A 13,913-nucleotide genomic window follows, 5' to 3' on the forward strand; every position below is an offset into this window, starting at 1 on the left:
GCGAATAGTCTGTATGGCAGTTGACTATGTGTATCGACTTGCCTGGGCTGAGGGAGGACTTTCCTTAGCTTTCCTTACAGCACGTGATGTAGACGATGTTCAAGGAGAGGTTTGTGTTAGATTGAGTAGACTGAGTGAAGATCACACTCAGCCAAGGGGACTTCCAGGGCCTCAAGGGAACTAAAGGTCAGAAAAAGGGAAGACTGGCTCTTTGCTCAAGCAAGGATATGGTTGTTTTCTGGCTGGAGGGACCCCGAGCTCCTGCTTCAGGCTTGGATGCATCCAACTCTCCTGACCTCGCAGATACAGATTGCCAGGTCCCTGAGCTTTCTTAGCCCTGTGAATTATCTCGTTATCATAAATCTCTTCCTGTGCATGTCTCTCTGTGTGTCCTAATGGTTGGGTTTGTCTGGACAGCCGTTGACCAATACCATTTGTACTTCTTTGCTCCCTGTAATGAGAACCATGCCACGTCCCTGACATTTCAAGTCATATGAGCTTCTGGGTGAGGTCAGTTCACCCCCTGCTCTGCTTGCTGTGAATAAATAATGAATAATAAAAGAATCATCCAGGGTTATGATAGAAAGCCCTGGCCAATATTTGTCGTTACGGAACTCCTAATGAGTATTGTTATCTCAAGACATACGCCAATTCACCAGAGTCAGAGGGCAAATTCAATGGCATTTTGTGGCCTATTTTGTGTGAAATTTGTTTCTAAAGATTTATTATGTCCCTAGAAGACTCATTTTTGTTTTATGGTGACTTTATTTTAAACAGCTTTTTTTCTCATGGATTTTATTGCATATTAAATCCTTCCTACTAGAAACTAGTTCTGGTTATTCGTCACTGGGGAGATGTTTGCTGGCACAGGGAAGAAAAGAAGAGGAAAAGAAATACGTGTTACTTCAAATGCAAATAGTACCAAGAATAAGGTCCATCAGTGGGGGTAGACACATAGAAAAAAGGCAAAAGAAAGCATAATTTTCTTTTCATAGTTGAAGTGTCAACAATGACTTTTATGAAACCTATTATGCCAATGCTTTTCTCTGTTCTTTTGGTGTAAATTGTTTTCTTCGCAAGAAGTTAAAACACAGTGTTAAAAACTATCGGATTGAAGAAACATTTCCAAAGCTTGGGAGGAACAACAAGAAATGTGAATACTTAACATTAGCATACTTAAGCTACATTGTTTATCAAAAATTTTAAAACAATTTTTCTTACTCTTTGCTATGTCAAACTTGTATTAATTAACCACACAGAGTTTATATAATATTGTGACAAAATCTGTGATTTATATATCCTAATGCTGTATCAGTTCCAAATCTGATTATTGTTTGGCTTTTATAATCTTTGGAATTAAAAAAAATCCACCTCCATCTTAAATCTTATAGAATATGGAAGTGCTCTATGGTTTGTATCTTGAAAGGCCTTTCTGTTGTAGGCTTGGTCCCAAGGTGGTGCTATGGGGAACAATAGAACCTGCTAGAAGTGAGAGCTAGTGGAAAGTCCCTCTGTCACTGAGAGGTTTGTGGCTTTACTGGTTTGGAGATATTGGCCTCCTGTTTCTCTTTCTTCTTTTCAGCCATGAGGTGAACAGCTTTGGGTCATCACATGCTGCCCTCCACAGGCCCAAAGCCCAGGAGTCATAGACCAGAACTTCCAACACGGAATCAGAACTACGCTTTTCTCTTTATAAATTGTTTATATCATTTAGTAATAGTGACGAAACCGACTACCACTTAAGTTCATTTGGTTAGATGGAATTTGAAAGAGCAGAGTGTCTTTCAAATAATGCTTTCCTTAATATTTTAAAGTAAAAATATTGGTGTTAATCATCCATACCATTCTTTTCTTTCTTTCTTTTTTTTTTTTTTTGAGTCCGGTTGTGGGGCCTGAACTCTGGGCCTGGGTGCTGTCCCTCAGCTCTTCAGCTCAAGGCTAGTACTCTACCACTTGAGCCACAGCGCCACTTCCGGCTTTTTTCTTATGTGGTGCTGAGGAATCGAACCCAGGTCCTCGAGCATGCAAGGCAAGTGCTCTACCACTGAGCTACCTTCCCTATGACTGTGCTATACAACTCTGAAGGAAAGTAACTCAATATACAAGAAGACATCTGCATACTAGTATTTAATGTGGCTATGATAATAGCTCAACTGCGGAATCAGCTGAGGTTGTATGTACAACATACAATGAATGTAAATGTATGTGTGTGTACTGCTATTATCTATATATATTGGATGGTATTGGATGGTATATATATATATATTATATATATATATATATATATATAGTACACAGATGTATGCCACCATGTATAACATGGAATATTATTGATACACAAACAAAATTAATAGTATTTCATTTACAAGAAAGTGATTTGAGCTGAAAGTTATCACGCTGCGCAAGGTAAGCCAAACCTACATTTTAAGTATGCACTTAAAATGCTGTTCCTCTGCTATTGCTGATGGTGAAGGTAATCAGAGATGAATCAAAAGGCTGCTGTTTAGAAGGGGTTGAACAGGAATGAGGAGCAGGAGTAAGGAGAGATATTGAGGAATGAAGAGGATAAAGTTTGGTGTGTGTGTGTGTGTGTGTGTGTGTGTGTGTGTGTGTGTAGCACAATGAAATCCCAAAGGGAAGAATGGAAACATAATGGGACTACAATGTAGGGGTGAGGTGGTTTAAAGTACATGTATACATCCGTAAAGTATCACAATGAAACCCCTTAATTAGAATATATATATATATATAAGTATATATATATATATGTATATATGTATATGTTCATTATGGCATAAAAGACAAAGAACAACATCACCAGGTGACAGATCCCCCTATCTAAACTCTGGGAATTTCCTGATGGACACTATACTAGTGCTCTCTTGGTCTACTAGTAGCTTCTCAGTGCAACCAAACTGACAATCCAGACAAATCGCACACGTGACCTCAGTCCGTATGTGCACATACACAAATGCACATTGCAGGGTGTAGCTTTCAATTTCTGTGAATAAAACCGGAATCAGACTACAGAAAAATAAAAAAAGGCCACCCAAACTCCGCCTTGCGACGTCTCTGGAGTCGCGTGAGGGCTGTGTCTTCCTCTCTGACGCTGCCCGGCTCCCACGGTGGGTCTTCGTGGCTCCTTCAATCTGTCCATCTTGAGAAAGCTTGTCAAAGCAATCATGGAAGAGGAATGTTTTTCAGAAGGAAAATCAAGGCGAGTACTCTAATGAAATGAACAAGCAGAAAAGGTACTTTTATGTTTTACTTTCTGCGAGCGTTACATTTGAACATTATTATTGATTTTTTTCCTTTGAGGAATGTTGTGATGAATTGAACGATTAAAGAAAGTCTTTTCAGTTTGGGCTGTTTCCTCCTGATAATCAGAATCAAAATTACATTCCACAATAACAAGATTTCAAGTAATGGATTTTTCCCTTAACAATTTGTAGAGATTTTTCTTTTACTTTCTTTCCTTTCTTTTGTTTAGTGGGAAAAAAAAAATCTCACCTAACAACTCTGAAATAATGAGGCAAGGTAGAAGAACAATAGCAAAGAGTTTACCTCATCCTCAGCATGCCCTGTGCCACGGCGCATCTCGCCATCAACTGTTATTATCTCTGCTTTTTGGAGGAAAAAATTCGTCTCAAGGGAATGAGCGAGCCTCAATGCCAACCTTCCTGTGAGTGATTTTTCTCTTTTTTTTGGGGGGGGGGGTAATAACAAAATCATAGAGAAAAATGTTTTAAAGTATCCATATCGATGAAATGCAATACTTAGGAATGTTTATTGAATACCCACTGAGTTTGGAGAGGAGAAAATGCCCATGAAACCAGAAGAGTTGAAGCATGAGATAAAGGGGTGAATGGACCACTACCCCACAGGGTCTGAGGCTTAGGTGAGGCCGTTGTTCACTTGAGCGGTCTGTGACTGAGGGTCACAGAGAATAACGGCAGTTTCATCCTCACCGAACCCATGTGAAATTAATAATAGACATTACCGTGAAATGTGAGACACAGGTAGGGCAGTATGAAGATGGGAAAATAGGTTCTGCTTGCTCAATCTTCTTAAGCAACTTAAGGTACTTGACTGGACCTCAAGGCCTTGTCCACTAAACCGAATTCTAACAAGGACACTCGACTTGGGTTATGGAGCGTGGTGGCAATCAAATAAGATAAATGGACACAAAAGGAACCTGGATTCTTTAAATCCTAATTTTACCCTAAAGGTTAATTTCTTTCTAAATTCTGCCATGAAATCAGCCTCATCAAGAACAGTCTCTAAACAGTAGAAAAGATGGAAGAAAATGTGAATTTTTTTCTAGTTGGCATTTATTCTAATAGAAAGTCGGCATCTGAGATCTCGCAGTTTAAAGACCACATTAGATATAATACCCTTTTTCAAACCTCATTCAAATCCTGGAACAGCTCAGAGATGCATTAGAGTCTTAGTCCGATTTTCTGTTATTAGGAGAATAGGCTTTCCTACCATGCATGGAGATGAGTTCACAAATGATGGCTAGTGCCTTGTACCCAGACCCATCTGGCTGTGACCTCCGTCGCACAGAGCGCTGTTAGAGAGGTCTTGTCATATCTGTCCTGCACTGCACGATCCAAGCCTCTTAGAGGAGGAAGTGAACGAGCTTTTCATCTGATGTTAGTGGAGAGGAGGCCCTGGCACATGTGCTGTCTTGAGGAAGATTGTTAGACTGTTGACTCCTAATTACTAATGAGATTAGCCACTAAAATGACATACTTCCAATTACAAAGACTTCTATTGTTAATCCTTTGCCATGCTATATCTGTCTGAGGAGGGAATCAAGTGACCAGGGTTTTGATGTTGATTTAGTGTAGGTGAAGGAACAGCCTCAGTGTCATCATTGTGGAGATGACACATCCTATATTGAAACTTCGTACAGTTTTTACTGCTGGACTCAGAGGTAGTATTTTGTCCACTGTGTAAATGGCAAACTTTAAGTCATCGACATCACTAGTATATTGGTGACCAAGATGGAAATAAGGAGTGACTTACTCCGAGCGCCTATTTTCATTACCGAAAATGTTTTTCTCACTGAGACTTCCATGTCATTTTCTGGCTTCTCATTATTCCACGGTGGGATGGAATCTGTATTGTCCTTGAGAGTCTGTTTTCACTGAAGCTGCTCCTGTGGCAGGGTGTGGTGCTCATGGGGGAGGAGGAGGTGGTGTGGCTGTGCCAGTGCATGGCAGAGACAAAGAGCGGAGCCCTGCTGCAGCCATGCTCCCCACACGTGTGCAGCCGGCACCCTCCAGACGATCTTCATGAGCTACTTTCCCTGTGCTTGCACCAACGCTCTTTACACTAGGTATACCACCATGGATGCTACACGGATGGACTCTGAAGTGGATTGATTTACCTTATCAAAAGATCAGCTCCATTCCAACCATTTTCCCCTGGAGAGTTCTCCCCGTACACCTAACCCAAGGCATTTCCAAACTCAATGTTTCTAATCATATCATTTCTCCTCGGCCTTTACGATATTTGCTCTTCACACTCCTTTGGAACCATGTCATAAAGGGATTTTAGTAACTCCATTTCCTGTCGTTCATTTCATTGATTCTCCTTCTCCAGTCAGATAAGGACCTAACAATATCAGAAGGCTGTGATTTTTTAAAGAAGTCTTTTACAGCTAACTCAATGCTATTTTCTGGAGGATGCCTCGGTGCACATTTCAGAACCTTTCAGGCTTTTCCCAAAGCAGCTTCCCTCGTTCAGCTCATGTGTTGTGAATGCCATAGACACATAATTCAGAAGTAAAAAGAAAGCGGCCTTCATGACAGACAAAGGTCATAGACTGTAGTCCCTGCAAACAATGACACCATTAAATGATTTACCTTCACTTTCTTTGCTGTAGTTTTCTTATGATCAAATTCATTGTAATTTGAGGGTGAAGTTGGGGAGGGAGGTAAGAGTGAGTGGGCAATCACTGACACCATGGAAGATCTGCGTGTGGGGCCCGGGCCTCGGGCTGGCTTCTGTAACTCTTGGCTGTGTGAATGCGGGAAGGCACAGAATGCGTCTCAGTCCCCGGCCTCCATGTTATCTGTGAATAGGTGACCACAGTGGGTGTTTGTTAGTGAGCAAGGGTGCTCACATGGTGCTCATGTGATCAGCACTTCCGCCCCTGGTTTTGTTACATTATATCTGAGAGAAACTGTGATGAAGAAGCTTTATGAAAATTAAATGCATTACAAGCAGAGCTAGCTTGCTGTCATTATAATCACACGTTCAGCCACACGTGATAATAGCCATGGCCTGCAATGCACATTGGGCCCTTCTTTCAAGTCCCTTTCCTTTCTGACTCTTGTCTTTCAGAAGAGCACTGTGGGAAGTGGTTGTGTCACAGGTCCTCTTTGGCAACAAGACAGGTGCCAAGCAGGACATGTTTGTTAGGGGTGACTCATTGTCTTAACCCTTCATTCTAGCTTAATCAAATAAGCATCCGGATCAGCTTCTCTTCTTAGGCTATTGATTCCTAAACGCTGATCTGAAAAACCAACACTGAGTTATTAAGAACTAAGTACATGCGCCACTGATGTGGTGGGCAAGGCACTGTGGGCTTACCCCATTCACATCTGTAATTACAATTGCATACCGATCACACAGGCCAAAGTGTCAGCCCCAAAGCTGAGGCGGAAGGCAGTTAAAATGGAAAGCTAAATTGGAAAGGGGAATATTTACTTCTTCAATTATTAGGGAAATCAGACCTTTCCAACTCTGAAGAAAATCTCATTACTGATATTGAAGTTGTTGGTGTGGGAGGTGGGAGAGAATTCCCTTGTTAGGGTTGAGAAAGTTTGCCATAGATGTGGGATGAAATGTGTCCGACCTACAGAGAGTGTGAATGAACTTCACGTTACTCACTCAGTCATCTAATTCACAGTCCACTGAGCTTCTCATGATCAAGAGTGAAGGAAAGCCTTCATCATAATTGTTCTAGGATGAATGAAATAATGGTTGGACAGACTGACCAGACAGAACCAATATGTTTTAAAATTCAAGTGTTACAAATGAGCGGCAAAATGCCAATAAATAGTTAAACATCTGGCCAGAGTTCAGAGGAATCCTAGTCTCCAGAACCTTCCAGAACCAGGGATGTCTCATGCACCTGAGGGAAAGTGACTGCATGCCTAGGAAATTGTTTTAACTTCCCTTTCTGGTGATTTCTCCCTGAAGATGACTCACTGGAGTTTGGGAATCTGTGGGTAGAAATAGAATGTGCATGAAGTTTAAATAATTTGGTAGGTTGCTATAAAAATAGTGATTAGGGGCTGGGAAGGTGGCTCAGTGGTAAAGTGCTTGCCTTGCGTGCATGAGGCCCTGAGTTTGATTCCTCAGCACCACGTAAGCGCTAGCCTTGAGCTGAAGAACTGAGGGACAGCGCCCAGGCCGCCCAGAGTTCAGGCCCTATGACAGACAAAAAGAAAAAGTAGTGACATATATATATATATATATATATATATATATATATATATATATATAGAGAGAGAGAGAGAGAGAGAGAGAGAGAGAGAGAGAGAGAGAGAGAAAGAGAGAGAGAGAGACAGAGAGACAGAGAGACAGAGAGACAGAGAGACAGAGAGAGAGAGAGAGAGAGGGGGGGGGTAGCTCATACAGAACAGGTTCTTAGTCTCCTGATCCAGTTCACTGAGTGGTCCTGGACAGCATGAAGGTCTTCATGGCTTTTGTCCTCAGAAAAGGGAAGAGTAGGGAAAGGGGTTTGTTTTAAATTGAAGACCAAGGTTGGACAACTCAGAGGATTTTAGGGTAGATCTTCCTATGGGAATGAGGGTAAACAGAGGTGAGCAAAGACAGTGAGCAATCCCTCTGCACTGTGGTTTCATTAACGCCCCAACGTGGCCTCCAGCCCAGAGGGCACAGTTATTAAGGAAACCTGGCAATGCTATTTGAGCTGCTCCCAGAGGCGGGCTCAGGCCCAATGTACTATTGATCATGACTCGAAAAAAGCAGTTTCTTTTATACTCTGCCCATTTCTTTTAGGTTGTAGTTAATTACCTTAGAAATTTTCCATTTAAATTATTTTCTTAAAAATAATGACCCCTTATGGAGGGTAAGGTAGGACCTTTAAAAAAAAAATAAAGAAAATGTGAAGAGAGATCTAATTAAAGCCAGGGCAGAGTTTTGTCTTTCTAGCAGTGTTTCTGGCGTGCCACCAGAGCCTGATAAAGAGTGGCATTATTTTTATTATTACTAGAATTATTCTTTCGATTCTTTCCTATTTCTAACTGAATCCTAAGGCTGCCTGTGACTTTTCCAAAATTTATTTTTCTGGTCTTAATTTCTCCAGGCTCCAAACTTATGTGGCCATCCACTTATGTAATATCTCTAAGGACATGTTTAGTAAGATTGCATATGCTCCTAGAGTCAACATACTGGACTTTTCATCCTAAAACTTTTCTTCTCAGGGCATTTGTCATGCAATCATTTATCCAGTTTTCCTGGGATGTGCTATCTACACAATATTGTTATAAATGTACAGATGTAGACAGACAGCAGCCTATGTAATTCCTGGATTGTAGGATACAGAAAGCAAACAGATACATACCACAATGCCAAAAGAGAGGTGATTCTGCTGAAGGAACATGAAGACACAAAAAGGTTTTAGGGTGAACACATCATACAAAAGTCTTTCCTTAAATTACACAATGGTTGCCTAGAGCTCAGAGGAAAAATTATTCACAATTTTTACAGTTTTAAAGCAATTGTTCTCCAACTTTCCCAGTTTATAATTCTCAATCCTAGGAGTCCTCACAGGATACTTTCTTCCAACTGTTCTTTTGGATTTTCCTTGACTCTACCTCACTTCCTTCCCTCCTTCCAGTTTCTTAGTCTAAAACAGTGGGCTGTTTCTTCACATGATTGTTTCTTTTATTGTCCAAGTCTTAGTTCAAGTGCCATGTGCGAAGAACAGTATTCCTGCCTCTTTCTCTCTCTCTTTCTCTCAAAAGTTCCCTGTCTCCTGTTACTCACAGTTTCCTATCTCCTTCTCCTTCAGAGCACCCATCACTACCGAAGACACCATCTTCGGTTGCATGCCTGCAGTGTGCTAGCTTTTGCTTTGACGTAGGCACCATAAGCAGGTATAATGACATAGCACCTGCTATTTCGTTAGTGCTTAGATCAGCTCTTGGCAGATTTCCTTGACAAGTTAACAGTCATTGAGAAAATGAACACATTGCTTCTTTTTAAAATTTGGTGAAACCAAGTTCTAGTAGCTCATGCCTGTATTCCTAGCTAAGCAGGAACCTGAGATCAGGAGAGCCGATGCAGAAAAGTCTGAGCTTCCGTATACCATATATGGATAAAAAGCCAAAAGCCAGGCTGCAGGTCTGGTTCTAGGGGTAGAATATCAGTTGAATAAACCAGATAAGCAAACACAAGGCCCTGACTTTGAACCCTAATATAGGAAAAAAAAAACCTCAGGGAAAGTAAAGAAAGCAAAATCAAAACCCTCTGAGTTTCAAAAAAGTGGAATATCATTTTCTATTTGTTAGAAATGTTGACTCATTATAGCATTATAGCATATATTCACAATCGAGTTCGATGCTTCCATCAGAAAGAATGCCATTGCTCCATTAATAAGGAAATGGAAAGATTTGGGGAAAATATAGTAAAGGAAGCAAGCTAGCCCCAAAGAAACACAGGCTGCATGGTTTCCCTCATTTGTAGTAACTAGACTATGTCTATGATATTCATAACAGGGGATCTCCATAGCCCAATTGCTAGGTGCATAAGACCATATATAATGAAGCGTGTCAACATGAACCCCAAGAATTGGAAACAAGAGGTTCTTATTCTGTCCAGTATGCAGTTATTTCTTTTTGTCCTCTGCTTTAGTTTTCTGTACCCTTTGTCTTATATATAACTTTATCTGATCTGAGGCAGGGAAAGGGAATCACAGAAAGAGCAGGACAAAGGATGATCCAATGCAACAATGATACTCACTTGACACTATGCTGGAAATGAACTTTACAACTTGGGAGGGGGTAGTAGGGAATGGTAAGCAGGAGAAAATGAGGGAGGGGGTAACAGTGTTTAAAAAGAAACTTACTCGTTACCTTACTTACATAACTGTAACCCCCTGTTTATCACCTTTACAATAGCGATATATAAAAAAAGAAATGTTGACTCATTTATATGGCAGTGCCTTAACTAGAACAAATTAAATTTAGTTGGTGCTCAACTTGTACTACCCAATTGTAGTTAGGAAAGTTACCTGGAACATTCTTTAGGTTATAATGTATTAGGTTAAGGCATAGCAGCTCTCTAATTCAGATGTCATCTTAGACACAATACTTGAAAGCTGGAGTTATGATACAAATAGCTGGAAAAGTCTAGCAAATTGTATTATATTGTGAAAACTTCCAATGTAAACACACATTTTAAACACAGTCAGCTACTTCCTTGTATTTATTTATTTGTCAGTTTTGGAAATTTTTATTTTGTATTCTTTTCTTTAGATTTTTAAAATTTTATGATAAAGTTGATATACAGAGGGGTTACAGTTACATGAGTCAGGTAATGAGTACATTTCCTGTTGAGCAGTGTCTTTCCCTCCCAAATTCTCTCCCAGGTTTCCCTTCCAACCCCCCTCTTCTCCCAAGCTGTAAAGTTCATTTCCAACATAGTGTCTGGTGGGTTTCACTGCTGAATTGTTTCACCCTTTTTTCCCACCATTTCTGTGATTCCCCGTCCCCTCCTCCAAATCAGAAAAACTTATCTACAAGACAAAGGTACAGAAATCAAAAACAGTGACAGAAGGAAATAAACCAAAGAAAAAAGGAAAGAAGAAAAAATGCCGACAGTAGAATAAAAACCTCTTGTTTCCCTTATGGCAACGAACTTACTACTTACTTTTAAAATGAAAACATGAGAAGACAATGAAAAAAGAAAGGGATTTTTTAAAATAAAAAGAACCTCTGTTTGTAGTAAAAATTGTGCCATTATCTTACAAGGGCTACTGGTTATTTCCACGAGTATGCTTTATGCATTAATATAAATTGTAGAAGACACTACACACTTTTTTGCCCACATTTTTAATTTGAATATCCATTTAGACCAAACAGAAGGCCAATCCATATAAATGGCAAAAATTAAATAAATGTACAGAGTTGTATTAACTCCTAAAAATACACCTCACCACGCCATTGGAAAGAAATCCCCCCCCCCCCCCGTGGTGATCTGACCAATCAGCAGTCAGTGAGGCCGCCTTTCTCTGATAAATTGTGAGTTATGTCTCCATGCTTGGTGGCTCGGGGTTCTGTTTATGAGGGGTTGTGGGTTGCTTGGTCTGTGGCAGGCAGTGGGGGCCCTCTCTTGGTGTGTGCCGACGTCATGGTTGCTGGGCTATCAGCACCATCCCTCTGTGTGTCTGGGTTCAGAACTTCTTGGTGGAATATTCTAGTCTGTAGTTAAGAGATGAAGCAAGGATTAGCCAGAGAGACGATTCATGCTTTTGGACCCAGGTGAAGTCTCCTTGTTCTTCTAAAGCATATTTGAAGATCATCTTATGCACAAGGCTTGTTGCCTCCTCCTTTCGGGGAGGAATGGACATTCGTCTTTATAAGACTACCACGCTCCACTCCGCACAGGGTCAGCCCGGGGGCTGGAGTTCTTTCCAGATTGTCCTTCAGAGGACACCCGACCTAGTGTGGATCATTTGCATTGCCAAGGTTTGAACTTATAGGCAAGAGAGAACGCCTTTCTTCCCTTCCCTGCTGGCGGCTTATGTCGTGTAGACGTTGTACCCTTGTTGTGTGAGAGTGACTGCCAAGATCCTCCTGCCCAACAACCTCGCGCTGGTCTCAGTGCTGAGCTACATCCCCAGCCAGCATCCCGAGAAGGTTTTGCACCCCTGAGGCAAACCCTTCCCCTCCAGGCACCTCTCACCAGGCCAGGAGCCCTGATGCCTACCGGCATGCACACGGTGACCCCACTGGCTGTTAGATGGGAGTCTGGCTATCTCCTGTCAGCCGCCCACGGGTAAGCGCCAGTCTAGTTCTGTCTAGGAATGGGCTGCCTTCTCAGAGTCCTGAGCCTCTCCAAGGGGATATTACTTAAACTGTCCGTTGGAGAGCCAGCTAATTTTCATCTTCTTCACTCCAACCTCTCCCTGGGATCTAGGCTCTGCATTTCTACGCCCCTTCCCCCACATTTCTAACCCAGGTTTGCATTCTAGTATTTCTCCTCCCCTTTGTCTCCTGCCTCGTCTTGCTTCTCCAACTCTGTTTCTGCAGCTGTCATGGGCTGCTCTCTTGTTTTCAGGGCTCACGAGGAATGAAGTGCATTTAAGCGACTGAGCTGACTTGGTTTCCCAAAAGGAAGTTCAGTTCTTCTGATTGGGAGGCAGTATAATCCAGTGGAATTAAAGTTCAAATGGCAGTCAGACATTATTCATACTCAGGTGAGAATGGAAAAAGAAGTCTGCCTACTTAAAATACTCAGAAGGTAAAAGAGGTGTCATTTTAGAAGCATTAAGCTCTTATTAATAAGTGTCTAATATTCGTTCATAATTACATCTCTGGAGATGAGCATTCGATGATAACTTTAATATAGACAGAACAGATAGAAGGGGTTATAAATCTAACATTCCAAAATGTGCAACACAATGAAGGCAGTTATAAATTGGCTAATGTATTTTTGTTATAATTCCTAAAAGAAAGTATCTAATTCAAAGTGCCCAATTCCTATTAAAGAAGATTTTAATATGGATATTATACTTCATTGTAAGCTATTCACTAGAAATTTACTGCGTGTGATAAAATTGAAATCCTAGACTACAGAGATAATCTTTGCAAATGAAGATGTGTAGGCTTGGACACTTTGTTAAAATTTTAAAAGATATAAACTAGTCGTGGTCAAAATGATGTAAAAAATCCAGGCCTGTCAAAAATGTTTTTTTTATAACCAAACAGGGCCATAGACTCTGTCTGTAGGAGCTTCACAGGAACATAAGCTGGAATCGAAGCGCTTGGCCCTGGGGTTACTATTGACACACAGGGTGGGTGGCATGAGAGTCCTAGGACAGACTAGAGAGACTAGAACATCATCTCTGTAATGGTCCAGATATATGAAGCTTCCCTACAACAGCTAGCAGAAGGTGGCTTGCAGGATCTATGGTAGAACACCATTAATTCAGTTGTGGTGCTGAGCACTTAGCTATGGGCATTTGATTTTGGGCATGCTCGTGGGCAGGATCTGAGGGAAGAAGTGCCTAGGCTTTGTTGTACTTTTAAGGGAAAAATGGCGGCTCTCCCGGAACCTTAACTTAAAGAGTGTGTGTGGGAAGAAGCGGACGTGGCCAGGTCTGAGTAGGAATCCCCTGTGTGCCAGCCTGGTGAGGATGGCGTTCAGGGTGGCTTCCTCTCCCTTCTGTATGCGGATGGTGACTTTCTTTCTTCACTGTCAGTTCTTGTCATCAGCACTTCAGCTAGAGATGAAGGAGAGGAAACTGGCAGCCTTTTTCCACATTGCACTTTTTCTCCATTGTCTAGGATCCAAGTCCTTGAGACAATTTCATTTAATTGACTCCTCAGAGCCCTAGGTCTGCATTTATAGCTGGCCAGCCCCCCACCCTGGTCAGTGAGGTAAAGATGTTCTTTCTTAGTGCCTTGTCCTTTTTCATCCCTACCCTTCCACTTAACTAATTATGCAGAAGGCGGCGTAATTGGAGAATGAGTTGAACTTTATTGGATGTGGCAAGCACATGTATAATTTTAGAATACACTATCTTAGATGATAGACAGTTCATCCTGGAGCCAGAAGGAACTGAAAACCATTGGCAACTAAGACTATCAATTGGAAGCAGATAGAGGACAAATGGAGGTGAAATTAGCTTCTTGCTAATACCATAG

Source organism: Dipodomys merriami, unplaced genomic scaffold, assembly GCF_024711535.1.
Source record: "Dipodomys merriami isolate MVZ:Mamm:240054 unplaced genomic scaffold, mDipMer1.0.p SCAF_2, whole genome shotgun sequence".
Taxonomy (NCBI): domain Eukaryota; kingdom Metazoa; phylum Chordata; class Mammalia; order Rodentia; family Heteromyidae; genus Dipodomys; species Dipodomys merriami.